At 44.9% G+C, this 11642-nt stretch overlaps 1 protein-coding gene across 1 annotated transcript in view; it reads right to left on the reverse strand.

Moving 5' to 3' along the window:
• The window catches only part of POU2AF1 (POU class 2 homeobox associating factor 1), a 31392-nt gene extending 24592 nt beyond the window's left edge, over positions 1 to 6800 (reverse strand). The window contains exon 1 of the mRNA XM_030464800.1: positions 6784 to 6800. The gene's annotated coding sequence lies outside the window, so the exon portion shown is untranslated. The remainder of the gene's footprint in view (positions 1 to 6783) is intronic.
• Positions 6801 to 11642: the final 4842 nt, after the last annotated feature.

Here is an 11642-nt window from a genome sequence, read left to right on the forward strand (position 1 = left end):
TCCCTCAGACCTACCCTGGCCTGGCTTCTCCCTCCCTGCTCCCCTACACATCCTCTGGTCAGCACCATCACCAAACCCCTGGGTGATGTTGGCTGAGCTGTTGCTGGGAGCACTGGTCCAGCCCCTGCCCTTCCCCATCTCACAGCAGAGGGTGCCAAGGGCTGAAAGGAGCAGGGTGGGATCTTGGAAACCTCCTCACCAACACTATCACCACTTGCTGCCTTCCAGAGTCTGTTAAATGCACCCATCCAAGGTGTCTGTTGGGAAATGACACACAGAGCCACCCCCAAAATAAACCTAAAACTGGCAGAAATCAAAAGCAGATCTCAAATCACTCGTGGAGTGAAAACAGGATTAAGAAGATCACTGAATATCATGTACAGAAATCACATGTCTTGCTCTGGAAGCTGGAAATGTGAGACAGCAAGAGAGCTTGGGGTTGCATCAGTTATGAAATCAATGCAGCACGGTGTTTAAAGTCCCACGGACCCAGTGGAGTCTCAAATGTGACTTTTTTTTGTAGTGGTCCTGCATGGAAAGCAGAAACATGCTGCACTTCAGGCTTTGGTCCCTCTTTGGTGAGGCTGTCAAAGCAGAGCACTTCTTTAGGGACTTCTTACCATCACATTTTAGTAGCCTCTCTCTCCCCCCAGAGAAGCAAAACTAAAGAACAAGGAAGATTCTGCAACACGAATTCAATTACATCTCTCACAACCATTTCTAGAAGTGGGTTTCATTCAGAATCCATGTTACCCTTCATCTGAATTTCAGATAAAAAGCACTTTCTGATAATATCTTGTTTTGATTGGGTGTACCCTAACAGGTCCTGGAAAGGCATTTTAGTCAGATCTCACTCTGTTGCTGGATTCATGGCACCAACTTATCTCAAACAGAAATATTATGGTGGAAAAAGCCACATTCAGCCAAGCCACGTGCCCAGCTCAGCAGAGTAAACCAGGGACTTCAGCACCTCAGACACTGGCCCAGGCTTCCCAAAACTGAAGCAATGGGCATTTCTTCAAGCTAAGAGCTTTCAGCAGGTGTGAGATACTCTACTACCAGATCAGAGCTTCTGCCAGAAACCACACTGCCAAGCTGCTTCTGCCCAAGTTCACTTAGGAGATGAACCTTGCCAAGGCGAAAGTTCGAGCCCTGATTGTGTCACAAGGCACCTCAAGTCCCCACTACTTTGTTCCTTTTGGAAAATACTCATGTTGAAAGCACTCTCTGAGCACGTCTGCCCCCAGATTTCATAGAGAAAGAGGACTCAGCAGCTTTGGCAGCATCCTCACGCCTGCCTCACCTGAAACTCGTGATTTACAGCTGCAGGGGAGTGGGCAGAGAGAGCAAAGCTCTGCACTGAGCTCTTCAGCTACACACAAGTTCCACTGCTTCATTCAGCATTGGCTTTCCTGTGGTCTCCTTCAAACATCTGGGAAATCCCCTTGAGGGTGCAGATGGTTCTGGAAGCTCAGGAAGTTTGCTTTTCCTGGGACACAGTAGATGCTTCTCTCTCCTGCCAGCAGGACCACCTGCAGATCTCCTCACTGAGAAGGTAAATTCTCAGCTTAGTCTAGGGGAAAGAATTCCATTAGGAAGTTGTGGAGCAGGGAAATACGAAAAGTTTGAGGGAATTTCCTGTCAAGTACCTCCCTTTTCACCAAGGATGAGGACATAGGGTGCAGAATGAGCCCATGGGTGCAGGGGTGTACACAGCAGGTGAATGAGCTGACTTGTTTGGCTAAGGGAAACCTTTCCCACACACTCAAAGCCAATTCTTTCCTGCACACAAAATCCTGCACTGATTTAGAGCCCAGCAAGAGCCATGTCAGTCCCTTGCTGTCCCTTTCATTGCCCTGAAACTCCATCACCAACCCCATCCGAAGGGGCAATGAAGCACAAACAAAAGCTCTTCTTTGGGTAAAAACAAACAAAAAAAACCCCACTTTTGCAGCTTGTAGCTGCACACAAACTTATTTGTTTCTTATTATTTGCTTCTTAACATGCTTGGATTGGTTGTGTTAATCTGCCATCTGCTGGTTACCTCCTTGTCAACCTAACAGGAGCTGGGGGCTCAGCAGTTGGGTTACAACACTGATAAAGAGAAGATTTGCAGATGCACAGACACCAAACCTCCCAGCTGAGCCCTGGGCAATCTGCTCTCCAGCACTTCCTACTGTTAGGAATTACACAAAAGGAGACCACATTCCCTAAAATCTGGTCCACATCAAGGTCCTGTGGTCTTCTGACACGAGGTTGGTAACAGAAACACTCCAAAGCTAAAGAAAAATGGTTGTCCAGAAACAGAGCAGAGGAACCACCTATACAACCTATTTTAAAGTAATCTCCCTCTCTGCTGTTGCAGCACAGTCTTAAGTCACTTCTGAAGTCTAAAATAACTTTTAATGTATGCATTAAAATTCGGTGCTTTCCTCCTTCCCAATTCATGCACTTACGGAAAGGTTCCAACATCCAACTAAAATGCCAGCTATCAGCAGGTGCACAGCTTCTCTCTCACTCATCTTTCTTGGGCTATGGTGTGATCTGCCCACTTCTGCACCAGCACGAGCTGTTGCTGCAATTGTAATTACTTGGGATAACATGAAGAGGGTGAGTTGTAGGGTAGTCCTCAGATTAGACAAGTCCTGGTGTTGTCCAAGGTGAGAATTTTAAGTTGGTTTTATGTTTACAAAAGGGCAGAAATTTTCATATTGGACTGAGCCCCACAAGGTTTGGATTACACAGCAAACACTGTAAAAATCATTTCTTCCTTTGCAGCTGCAGGCAGGGAGGGCACAAAGCTTGGGGCTGGCAGAGTTCAAGTGCATGGCCCAGAGGAGTTGGCCAGATGCAGGGATGTTACAGCCAGGATAAATTCACAGCTTGCAGGAAAAAGTTGCCAATGCTGAGCTGAAAACTGTGGGCAACACATGGGCAGAGATCCCCTGGCTCCTGTGCCCACTTTCTATGCTCTCTGCTCTGTCCTGCACACACATTCCCAGCAAAGGAAGAGGTAGGAAGGTGAAGCCCCTGGCTCTGGGAAAATTCACTGGATATTGACAGGTAGAGAAAGGAACTTTGTGTATTTGTACCAAGGATTAAGCTCTCAGAGCTGTACCCAAGCTCTGGAGGGCACAAGGGCAGAGTGCAGGGCACAAATATCTGCAGGGTGCTGCTGGGGCTTTAGGCTCTCCAGAATTTGCATCAAGTTTGCTGGTTTATCTGATAACAGAAAAACAAAACAAATCAGATCACGGGGTTCCAATTCTAAGTGAGGTAAACTTGGACTTTCCCAGCTAAACATCTCAATGCTGTGAAAATACCCTGACTCAATTATTCTGATTTGTTTCCCCTGACTGTGTGACACACAGATGAAACACTTGAAACAAATGAACAGACACACAACTAAACTGAGCCGTGATGCTAAATATTTACATATAAAAAACACTGTTTTCAGTTTCCCTTCTGCGCTTTGACAATGCTCAATTTAGTCAAAACTAAATATATCTCCTTAGCCACAACAAATGGAACACTTTCTAGCTTTAACAAAGAGTCAAAGCACAACAGAAAATCCTGAACTGTCAGAAAACCAAATTCACAGAGTATCAAGTTCAGCATTCAGATAGGAAGAGCCCCCAGGAGGGATGCATTCTGGTCCCACCTTCAGTGGCAAAAATTCTTTATTCCTGTATTTATTCCTGTATTCCTCCCCAAAATGACTGTAGAAAGTGGGAGGTTGAAAGATGAAGGTGCTAAATACTTCACTGCATTGCTGCTAAGCATCATCCCAAGCATGCAGTATCAGCCAGGAGCAGCCTCCACTGCTTCACATGTACCACACCAGGTTCCATGGTTTCCAGGCTCTGGTTCTGCTTTGGCTGCAAGATCTCCAGTGGAGAACTTCAGCTTCTGGAATGACTTAAGCATAAAACACTGCAGCAAAGCATGCAAAGTATTCCAGGTATCTCTAGAGAGTGAAAACCAAGGCAAATCCAGTGTCTGACAATAGAGGGGGGAAAAGAAAAAAAGAAAAAAAAGTTCAGATGGGGAGGAAAAAAAGGCCATTAACAGACTGTGAAGATGGAGGAGGAGCAATTGGAAGGAGCAGCTCACAGTAGTGCAGCACAGGTCCCCTTCACCCAGCCATACACTTGAGGTTAAACCTCCAAATCTTCAAGATTTGGCAAAGAGAGATCCAGTCCCCCCCTAATGCTGGTTTCCCATTCCCATCAGTCCCAGCCCCTCTTGATTGCTCCTTTTCCATTCCCCCTGGAAAGATGGCACTCAGGAAGTTTGCTCTAGGAGTGCAGCAAGGCAGGACACAACATGTTTTATGGGGACTCCTGCATTTTTCTGCCTGTGACATGTTTTATGGGGACCATTACATTTCTCTGACTGCTTCCATTTGGCTCGAGGCATAAGCAGCCCAGGGAAGAGCAGTTTACTGTATTGACTCATGCTGAAAACAAGCACTTGTCCTACAGGAAGAGAAGGATTTGCTCAATCTCTCAGAAGTAGATTGGAAACTCTCTGAGAGTCAGAGCTGTCACATGAGTTAGGCACAAGGACACAAACACTTAGCACAGTCTTTGGAATAGATCTGTGCCAGCTCCTTCCCTTTTAGGTAGGGAGACTAAGGAAGCTTCCAAGGAAATTGCTTTTTTCAACAGTTTTTTTCTGTCTAATCAGTAACACCACCAAGTTTTTATCCTTCTGCACCCATGAAAACCCTGCCCTACACCACAGCAATTCACAGATGCAGAACACGTCCATTGCCTTACATTTTCTTCAGAATGAGACCACTCTGGCTGCAGCTTTTGGCTCAGTATTGGTGCAGAGCATCCAGATAGTTGAAATGAAGGTCCCAGAATAAAACTGTCCTAGTGAACTCAGAGAGACTCCAAGTGGTTATCTGAAGAGCTCATGCCTGGCATCTTAGGAGCTCATGCTTCTAAATAACAAAGTGGACCAAGTGGAAGGCATAGGCCTGCAGAAAGTGTTAACAAAATGCTATTTTTTTCTCTTGCAGCAGAGAGCAGATGCCCTGGGCACAGAACATCAAAACCAAATGAGTGTCTTCAGCTGCTCACAGGCAGGAAAACAACTGGAGATGAGAACTGTTAACAAAGCCACCTCACTGCTTGGGAAGGGAAACACAGGTAAGTGGTTAATATCCCAACCCTTCACAGAAACACTGCATCCAACAGGAAATTCACATTCAGGTGAATCCCCCAGGATGGCTCTTTCTGTAAATGGAACTCAGAGAACCAACTGAGACTTTCATGTCCAGCTCAGACACTGCCCTTAAGGCAGGGGAAATTCAGCCATGGGGACCAAACCCCTTTCCTTGTGTTCACATTGTACTGAGAGCAGAGCTAGGAATCCAGCACCAGGCAAACCCACTGCCCAGGTTTACAGCAGGTGGGGCAGACACAGAAACACACACAGGCAGACAGGAACAAGCCTGGGACTTGATTGGGTTTGCACCAAGCACAGACTCTCTTAGTAGGGTGGGTTGGTTTAAGTCCAACCCTTCCTGAGCAGAACCAGAAAGAGATTCCAGCATCACAGACATCATTCCTAGTGGGTTTCTCTCACAGGAGAGTGACCCAGGCAACACCACCACCACCATTTCCCTAAAGGACAGCTGGGCCAAGCAGCATCCCCAGGAATGCAAAGATTCCAAAGCAGAGCAGTGTCTGAAGGTTAGAGAGCTGCCATTTGAAGGAGCAGCAGGCTTTGGAATTGAGCAGTTTGATGGTATCACACACACTCAGTTTTTGGTCTGTAAAATGTGTGCAGAAGTTGAGCAACATCTACAGCATCATCCATTTCTTTGTTAAACCCTCCTCTCCCTGGGAAGAACAAACACAGCAAGCAATGCAAGTTACAGCCCTGAAGAATTACTGCTCCAAGTGTTACTGATTATATCAGCTGCCATTCAGTAACAAAAACAACTTGTCCTGAGGGAAAGCAGTGTGTACAGAAAGCCACAGAGTGCAGTGAAGGTGCTGGGTGAAGCTCTCTGTTACTCAGAGGTGTAGTGTTACTCCAGGTAGTGACACCAACACTCAGGGCAGGAACACCTGCTTGGAGAGCCTGCCAAAGACACCAGCACTCATCTGCCCTCTGTTTGCACACTTGACAGAGCATGAGCAATGCAAACTGAAATCCTCCTTATCCACAAGCAGTAATTCTCCTTACAGCTACCACTCAGGCTGCATTTTTATTTTTTTCAAGGGAAAAAGAAATTTTCCACCCCCAGCCCTGCACAGAACAGGGCACAAGAGCCTTGTATCCACTTTGCATTTAAAAATCAGCCCCACAAGGCATCAGATGGACATCAGTGACCATGGCTGGGGTGGTTCCCACATCCCTGCCTTGGGACAGGATGGTTCACAGTGCACATGTCAGAGCTGAATCCAAAGCTCTGCTGATCTGCCCCTCACACATTTGCTGCTGCTGATACACATCTCAGGAATAGCTCAGCCCACAGGAGACACCAATCCTGTTTTACTGCCTGCTCTGTATACACATTGAGCAACCAAATTTCTGTGCCAAAGAATTTACAACCAAAACCAAAATAAAGGATGGAGGGAAGACACGAGTCTCATTCCCATTTTACAGGCAGGTGGGGTTTTAGGCTAAGCCCTGGCTGACTTTCTGGCCCCTGCAGCCACTAGTGCCCCATAAAACCTCAGAAGTGCTTCCTATCACAGCCAGACATTTGAAAAAAGGAAAAGAAATGAAGTTGTTGCTTTATTTGCAACCACATGTACCTACCTGAGCTGCAACAAGCATCTCACCACCAGTTCTGAAGGCTCCCAGCAAAAGAAGCCTCAGCAGCCAAACTCCGCAAGCCTGAGTTCTGTTAACTTAAAATTTTCCTGCTCTTACCAGGTGGAAATGCAAACTAAAACATGGGTCCATAGAGCACTTCCTCTAGGAAGATTCTTTGCATGAATGCATTTCATTTGCAGAGTCATGAGAAGCTGTCACTCAGGGAGGTGACACAGCTCAGCTCTGAGTGACCACAGCCTGATGCTGCTGCAGAGCATCACGTGGGAGCAGATGCTCAGGGTTTCTCCTGTTCCTGCACACTCCAGCACAAGGAGGGGATGCAGAGATCATGGCTTAGAGCAGAAAAAAAGCCCCACAGAATTGCCCAGCTCCTTTTCACTGAGTGCTTTGTTGTCTCCCTTGTAGTGGCCAGAGAACAATCCCTGTGAGCTACCCAGAGCCTGAAGCAAAAGTCACAGATCTGAGAAGGGCTGAAACTCTTTTCTTTCAGAAAGAGCCATTCAGCATAAAGTTCAGAGCATCCACCACTCACTGGAGTTCAAGCACATCCAGTGCTGCAAACCCTGTGAACTTCTGTGATTCTGAGGGATGTATCACACATACAGAACAAAAGCATCAGAGTTTTCTGTTCATACAACACAGACCAGAGCATCAGGTGCACGAATCTGCCCAGGTCCCTCTAAGCCAATTTCCCAATATTGGCTTGGTTCATTTCAGTGAAACAATCACTTGATTTTCTGACAAATGCCTCGAGTACACACTGGTGGTAAGAGGGTAAAAAAATGTACCTGAGGTGGGAAAGGACACAGAAGGGCTGAAAAAGAATCCCAGCCTTTCTGGGGGTCACTGTTCTCCAGAGAACAAGCTGCTTCTTGCTTTGCACAGGTGTAAGGCTTGTACCAGCTATTTGCTCTAACTTTTCCTTCTGGAATTCTTAGAATGATAACAAAGAACCTGCATATTTAATCTGTCAATTGGCAGATTTCTTGTACTAGGTAAATATTTAATTCTTTTTTACTTTCTTACTTTTTTTTTTTTTTTAAAAAAAACAAAATCTTGTGTGAGTTTGGCTTCCATTAGCCTCTTAACCCTGGATAAAGAGGAGCCAGTTCAAAGCACCACCTGTATTTTTGCATTTTCTCATTTCCCTACACAAATTTATCCCCAGTCAGTTCCCTATCCTAGCAAGTTGCATCATCTGTCCCCTCTGTTCCTTGAAAAGTCTATTTTTTTGGAATGTGATGCTGTTAGCAAGAAAGAACTCATTCTGTACACAGGGGTTTGGGTAGCAAAGCCTTGCTGGAATCAGTGGAAAATCCCTTATTTAGAGACTGTGGTCTGAAGTGAGAGACATGAACCTTCTTGATGAGAATAAAGCTTATTTTGGGGCCATTCCCATCAGTTACAAACATGTGCTAATATGGCCCTAAAAAGCCACTGGGGAGATGCTTGGTGTTTCCATTTCTTCCACCTTAGGTGAAAGGATGAGTTTGTGGCAGAGACAGCAGCTCTGAGACTACAGAATTAAATCTGCCCAGGGCAGGAATTGTAGAGGCTGCAGCAGAAGGAAGTGGGACTGGAATTCACTCAGCAATACAAACGGCACAGGAGGATTAGATGCAGGTTTGTACTCAAGGAGAAATTAGGCCAAACTCCACGGGACATGAAATGATTTACAGTGATGAAATACTAGCTCACAACAAGAGGAAATATGTTGGCATTTTCATGGAAACTTAATGCTCAAGAGAAAAAACACACACAGCAAGAAAGCAACCCAAACTGCTGCCAGGTTAGACTGGTTTGGGCAGAGAGTTTGTTCTCCTATAAAAGAACTGAGTGGTGCTGAATACATTTCTTAGCCTTGTGGATTAATAAGGTGCACTTCCTTATTTTTAGATAAATAGAAGTTGGAACAATTATTAAAGAAACCAAAAAGCAATACTATATACAACACTGACTGGATAAAGTACTTCACTAACCTCACCAATTTCGGGGAGTTGGTTTTTAGTCTCCTGCTCTTGTTTGTTGTGCTGCTACCCAGATATTAGCATGGCAATGTCTGGATCAATTTGCTTAATTAAGAGTTCACTTCAGATATCAAGAACCTGATTATCCACCATCAGAGGGGGTTTGTTTGCCAGCGAGGATCTTATTAAATTCCTGCCTTCCATTTCTACAGGAAATGCTTTTTGCTGTTGTGTTGGGTTTGGTTTGGTCTATTTAAAAATCAGAATTATTCCCCTATTTGCAAAGTGACATCTTTAGGCCAAGGATGAGGGATAACAGCACAAATATTTAAGATCAGTGGCTCCTACCTTGCTACCTTGCCCAACCCTACACAGAGGAAGGAGCAGTTTTAGGTGAGAATGCAATAATTTCTCTTTTCTTATGAAGCCATGGGAGGGCTGCATGAACTTACCTCAGTGGGAGTCATTTCCCTGATGCTGAAAGAATTTGGATGAAGGCCACTGGGAGTGAAATATAATCTCAGTGTATGGGAAAAAAGGTCTGAAACTTGACCCCAGATTACAAACCATTGTTGTCTGTGACTTTCAATGTATTTGTTCAGAAGGGAAAAATGGATTTAGGGCCTTTATTTTCTTATCCCCACTTATGTATTACTTTAATTATTAACCCTAAGTAAGCAAATTTTTATGTAGCTAAAGTGCAGTTAACAGGAGAGCATTTGCAATTTGGCCCATCTGAATTCTGGTTTCCTTCAGCTCAGTGACTCCCTCTTCAGCCCCTTTATTTGATATTAAGGGACATTCTTTATCTAGGTCATATTTTCTGCTGAGATGAGAGGTCCTCTGAGGGTTTGGCTGTGGAAGCATAAGTTTCTAGCAAATACCTTCAGTGTGTGTCTGATGTTGTTGGAATTCCTTCCAAAAGCAGTAGAAATTCAACATCAAGAGACTGGGAAATAGCCAATTGAAGGGGTTTTGCCCAAGTCTGCTGGGGGAAGTTCTGCCCTGCTCCTGACACCCTGAAGCCAGAGGGAGCATGAGAAGGGCTTGAGGCAGCCAGGGCTCCTTGTGAAGAGCTGCATTTGAAAATAAACATTCTGATCTCTCACAGAGCCAGGAGATCTGGAGTCTGAGAACAGACAAAGCAGAGCACAGGAGGTCAGGAATCACCTGTGGGATGAAGTGTCCCCATGTCCCCTCTCTCACACTTAAAACTCATGTGGCTACTGAAAGAACTCTGGCTGGGAAGTGCATGGTACTTGTACAGTTTGCATTCTTGGGTCTTCTCCCCTCAGTGCTTGTAGAATCACCCAAATTTCTTTGTGTTTGTCAGAACTGAGCCTGTGTCAAGCCCAGCCAGAGGGACTCAGTTATTCAGACATCCCTGAAGAGCAAACTCAAGACCTTTGTAGACCTCCCAGGTTGATGCCAGAACTGATGCTCCAAGGAGCTTCAGGGAATACTTTGCCACCATCAACAGGAAAGTGCAAGGACCCCAATTAAAACAGCACCTCTTGATGGGTAATGTCAGGCTGGCACTTAGCTTTCTGAATTAAGTGCTTTACTGAATCCCTGCCAGGAAAAGCAGACCAAAGACAACTGCAAGATAAAAGAGGGCAGAGAACAACCTTGTATCCTTAAGTGACACCACTCCATCACCATGAAGTCTGAGATCAGCAGGAAAACAAAACACAAAACCCCAAAACAAACATTATTGAGCGTTCTGTAGCTGTCTCAGTTAAGGATGAAGAGAAAGGACTTGCAAATAAAGGCAATGTAGGAAAATACTCTGAAAATCTTAGAGCTGGGGGCTCAACTTCAGCACCTTTGTTCATGTGGAATATATCACTTCTCTGTGTAAGGAAGTAAAACTCTTTAAATAGCAACAGCTTTCTTAGAGAAGAGGAGCAGACCCCATGTGCTTGTGTTTGCCAGGGGTAGGAATTAAAAGGAGAGAGAGACAATGCTGTGAAAGGGTTGGAGAAACCAAGTATCTTGACTGCCTGCCAGCCATGTAATTGTATTTCAATAACTAAGCAGATAAATGATCCTTATAAAAAAACAAAAAAAAACCCCAAAAAACAAGAAAAAGAAAAGACTGTAAATAGAGAAGACTGCTCAAATACCCAGCCTCAAAACCAGAATGTGTTTGCAGCTCTAGGTGACAGGCACAGAACTTTAACTCTAATTCTGCATCCTTAAATTGGATCTACCCTCTGCAAAGCCAGCCAAAGGCCTCAGCTGAGGTGTTGTTTTGCTGTAGGTGTACAATTAAGTTAAATTCACAACCAGTAACAACCCTGAGAAGCCACAGGACATTTTCAAAGGCACGAATACAAAGAAGTAGAATAATTCTACTGAATAAATCTGAATCTTGAGATTCAGAAATGTAAAGATGGTGGGAAAAAAGGGAGAGTCATTATGATAATTCTAGCAAGGCATTAAAAGAAGGCACTCATAGTGTCCTAAAATGTGCATCTTTTCCTTGCTGGGATGCCTTGGGGTACCCAGGACACCTGGAGGGAGGTGTGACACAGCACCCACAGAAAACTTGCACTGTTCCAGGGGTTTCTTTACACTGACACAAGATGTTCAGACACATGAATCAAACTATATGACTACCAAAATATATCAGATTAATTAAGCTGTCATATGACAGAACCTGTACCACGTAGTCCCTGGTTTTCTACTGCAGTCACATTTAATGCTATATTCTACGAAGCCTTTGGGATTAATAACTTCACCCAAACTTCCACCTGGGTTGTTCCAAGGTAGTAGGTAAATTCAGCTGCATTTGTGAAAGTTCTCTGTCCCTTTGGGACCTGGGAGTCTGGATTGCCAGGAAGCTGAACAGGAGCCAGCAGTGTGCCCAGG

The sequence above is a fragment of the Calypte anna genome, chromosome 24 (genome assembly GCF_003957555.1).
Source record: "Calypte anna isolate BGI_N300 chromosome 24, bCalAnn1_v1.p, whole genome shotgun sequence".
NCBI classification, from domain to species: domain Eukaryota; kingdom Metazoa; phylum Chordata; class Aves; order Apodiformes; family Trochilidae; genus Calypte; species Calypte anna.